This window comes from Saccostrea cucullata, unplaced genomic scaffold (genome assembly GCF_032062105.1).
Source record: "Saccostrea cucullata isolate Sc308-1 unplaced genomic scaffold, CSIRO_AGI_Scuc_v1 ctg4745, whole genome shotgun sequence".
In the NCBI taxonomy this organism is placed as follows: domain Eukaryota; kingdom Metazoa; phylum Mollusca; class Bivalvia; order Ostreida; family Ostreidae; genus Saccostrea; species Saccostrea cuccullata.
The window spans coordinates 9,993-14,655 of NW_026937319.1; positions in this window are offsets into that span (position 1 = coordinate 9,993).

Below are 4,663 nucleotides of genomic sequence, written 5' to 3' on the forward strand. Positions count from 1 at the left end.
TAAGACTTTGCCTGATTATCTCAGGCACAAAAACGACTTAACGGATAAAAATTTGTTAAAGCTATAATTACATAGACTGTATCGGACAAAAGTTACCCATATACTGTATACAGGGTTATTTTCGCCCCGTTTTATTTTCGCCCTCTCACACTTGCAACCAATTTTGCCCCCTTTTAAATTCGCCCAGTCACAATTTTGTTTAAGAAAATATATTGTATATTATTAATTCGCCCCTTTTTAAATTCGCCCATATGATGTAAGGGCGAAAGGGGCGAAAATAAAACGGGGGCGAATATTTCCCTGTATACAGTATTCAATCCTACAGTGTATTTAGAAATTCTATCGCGCCTCTAATAAAATTTACCCCTTAAAAGGCGTACGAAAAAAGCACTCTAATACATGTGAGTGAAATACTACTAGTATTAGAATTTTTAGGTTTAGGGCTGAATTTAGGTTAGTCCTCTGCATATGTTCACAAAGCTAGGTTTGCACAATGACTTGCAGGGTTATTGCATATTAAGTATATAATACCAGGTATTATGTATGAGAAATAGCATCATTGCAAACCACGGTCAAAATGTACGATCCTCTTCCATTCTGGAGAGAGCTACATATATATACAGACTCCGACCGTGACTTGAGACGACGGAAAAATAGAGGCAAAAAATATTTTGTTATTCTGTTTTTTTTTTCTTTCTCTTTTTTTCGAGAAGTATACGAGGGTTGTCCGTTAAAATCGTGGACAAAGCGTTTTCTCAAAAATAATAGGCTCCGTAAGATGAAATTTTTAGCAAGGATTTATTTATCATATTTTAGTTTATCTAAATTCTTTTGATAAATTAAAGACAAAAATTAATATATAATCAACATGCTCTAATGTACATACACGAGTATTATTTGGAAAAAAAAAAGCATTAAAAAGATTTTGATAAACGTTATCCTTTTTTTATTCAAACACTCTCTGTTGTGTCTTATATTGGAAAATTTTAGGGCATTTGATTAAATTTTGGCAGTTTACCAAAATTTCATTCTCGAAAGGGACGAGAAACAAACAAAATCAGTCGTGCCACCGTCTATCAGTACTCACAGTACTTTGATTTAATATAAAACTTGGATTACCTATTGTGGCCCCGCTCCATCCCGGAAACTGATGCAAAAACCCCTTAAAAACAAGACACCAAGTAGAGAAATGTTTGAACAAAGGGTGCAAAACTAAAAGAGCAAATTTAACTTACCTCTAGAGAGATGCTCTCCATTTTGTTTGTCTATTTATAGGAATTCCTTCTGTGAGCAGTAACGCATTCGTATTCATTAATTTGATCACAAAAAGAACCACTAGACAAAATAAGTATTATTTTCTTGTGCTTTTGCTATCAATTTGTGATTCATTCGTTAGACTTGGTTACATTTCATACGCCATTGAAACAAATGTTTCACATGGGGGAGGATTTAATATGGCAATGTGTGTTGCCTATAAGAACATTTTTCTAGTTCAGACATTGCTAATTAGTTTGCAAAGATATTAAGTTATTTGTCAGAGTTCTCAGAGCAATCGTTTATTTCAAAATGAAAGAAAATATATTATTTGCATCTCTTGGTGGCTGATACATTGTAATATTAATTTTCACGGTTGGTTTGATGTCCCCACCAAACGTTCCGATGCAAACTTTTCAAGTTCAGTATATCTACCAAAGACATTTTCAAATTTTCATCACTTTTAACAAGCTGTTGGTAACGTTACTTGTTGTAACAGTCGGATTGTATTAACTTTAACGCCATGTTTTTAAACAGAACAGAGTGGCTGCTGTAAAGCCTTTATACAAAGATTTGGAAAGGTCGAGTAAGACACTGCGAGAAAAATCCAGGCATCAGGTCAAGGAGCAGGCAGCAAAAGTGACATTAAGAAGAATAATATTAATAAGATAGAAGTAAAACCTAGCTATTCAGCCTCAGCAAACAAATTACAACGGCCTGAAGGATCCAAGAGCGAAAGTAACGTACGACATGAAGTTTCTACTTCGGGTTATCAACAAATGGCAGTTAGGAAGAGAAAAAGGCTTCAAAATAGTGTTGTATTGATTGGAATTCTCCTCTCCTTTTTCATCATTTTACCTTCACCCCTGATTATTGCCTCAGTCTTTTTTGATGCAGTACCTGAACTTTTCCTTTTTATTGCAGGATGTTGTTCTGGACTTAATTCTATCAAAAACCCTGTGGTATATTGTTTAAAGATTGAAAGTGTGTGTTCTATTGTCAAAGATTTTCTCTATAGGAGAACTTGAATAAAAATTCAAATTTCTTTCTTAAAAAAGTAATGGTCATACTTTGTTATTTTTTAATTTTGATTTTTTTTTCCATTTGTCTTTTTGTTGTTGTTTTTACTAAATCTGGGATAACAGTTTGCTAGTAAAAATTTGAATTATTCGTTCATTTTTAATACTATTAGTTATAAGTAAATAGCATACGTGTTACAAAGAAAACCATTTGTATTAAGTTTCTATTGATAAAAAAATGCCGTTTAGCGATCGTTGGCATCCTCAACTGCACAATAAAGCAGTCAATGTGTGCAAAAAACTAGGCATTGATACGAGCACGATTTTTATTCAAGTAAAAAATAATCCCTTCATTGAGGAATATATCTTTGTTTTCATGTGTAAATGTAATTTTTGGGGTTAACTTTCAATGTTTTGCTCGTAAAATTACGATCTTGTAGAAAAACATAACCCTATTATTTTCTATGGTTAGACAGTTTGTCTGGCAAGTAAATATTTCTACTTAGTTATTGGAAATGAACGTGGGTTCCGACGTCCCCTCGATTCCAAAATTTTTTTAAAAAGTATTTTATTTTACCATGCATGAACCATGGAGCTATACTGAACCGTATTCACGTTCAAAAGTTTATGATTTATACAAATAAGGACCGGAGCAGATACGGACCTCTAAGACATAAAAAGTGGAATTAGGTGCCAAGGAGGGAAAAGTTTGACATTTAAAATTTTCAGGTATTGAGCTCCATAGTTATTTTTTTTTTTAATTTTTGTGTGTTTTTCTTTGAGCAAAAAAGCCAAAGAGGACAGAAACTAAAATTTTACTGAATAAAACTTTTAAATATGGTAATTTTTAGTCAATACTGAACCAATACATTTAAAACGTTTAATTGTTGGACAGCTTTTTTTCACATATTACAAATGTGATTATCATTATTAATTCCAAAGACTTTAACAGTTTCATTGCACAGGATATCAGCACCATTAATCATAAACACTTGTTTTTTAGCAAATCTTTTGTTAACCGAAGACAATTGCCTGAAATTTAAACGGATTAACCTACAAAGTTTCTCTGAAGCATTTCAATGAAATTGAAATTTCCTCTAGCAAAGTACGAATTAAAGTATCAATATTTACATTCAGGGTAATTTTCTTTATGAAATCCATTAAAAATCCACGACGTTCAAATCTCTGTAACACACGCGAAACCTTGTCATCTCGCGTTAGAATTCACAGTAGGAACTATATGCATTCTCAATATTCTAGGAAGACAAAATGTTCATTGTTTTGACTCAATTTAATAAAAAAAAAAACTATAGCCCTGTTGGATTAACTTAAAAATGTAACAAATGTGCGTTTGAAATTAATTTGTCATTTTTTTCTTCGCAATGTGCGTTTGTTTAATTTAATTTTGCAAGCTCACAAAGGACTCTTACGTCTATTAAGCGCACCAGTTTTGAAGGGCGCTAAATTCTCATTTAATTTATGCATTAACGAAATAGATAGTTATGAATAGGGAAAAATTGAAGAACGGCCAGGCCCAGGTCTTGAGTTGAACATAAGGGCTGTATTTCATTCAAATCTGAGAACAGATGTGTTATAGGACCGACGACATCCAAAAATATGAATTCAGTGCTTAGATATCCTTTTTAACGAAGAATTTTTTTTATGTCCAATGATGCACCAGATGTGAAAATTTTCGACTATTGTTTTATCGAAGCAATTCCCTATAATATCAAAGCGCTTTTTTTAAATTCATAGTAAGGAATAGTTGTATAAAGTTAACAAAAGTGATCAATTTCGGTGTGATATACTTTTGAAAAACTTGTTTTTAAATATTCTAATTAAATCAATTTCTTTCAAGACTTTGGAAGTCCACATACGATTTTAAATACTTGTAGAATATGCTGTAGTACAGTACACTGTACATCTAAAGTTCCTCATTAACAACAGTTATCTGTTCCATATTTGGATATTTTACTTGAAAAAGACGTTAATGGTAATCTAACAACCAAGCTCTATGATAAACGTGATGATTTTAACTTTTCTATCGTCAACTTCCCTTACTTATGCAGCAATATACCTTTATCACCTGCATACAAAGTTTATATATATATATATCAGATGATTTTGATCTGTTGAAAGTCATCATTTTGCAAGTTCTCTGGTAGATACAATGACCTTGTCAACAAATACAATTTTCTTTGAGTTAAATGCTGACTGACGTTTTTCATACTAATTGTTAGTCCATTATTTATACACTGTTTTTCCGTTATTTTCCGATCATGACAAGGAGCAGACGGCGGATGTGACCATTCGACAGGGGATGATCACTCCTCCATTGCATCTGATTCCACCTCTGATGTTTGGGAGGTCCGTGCTAGCTCTGCTTCTGT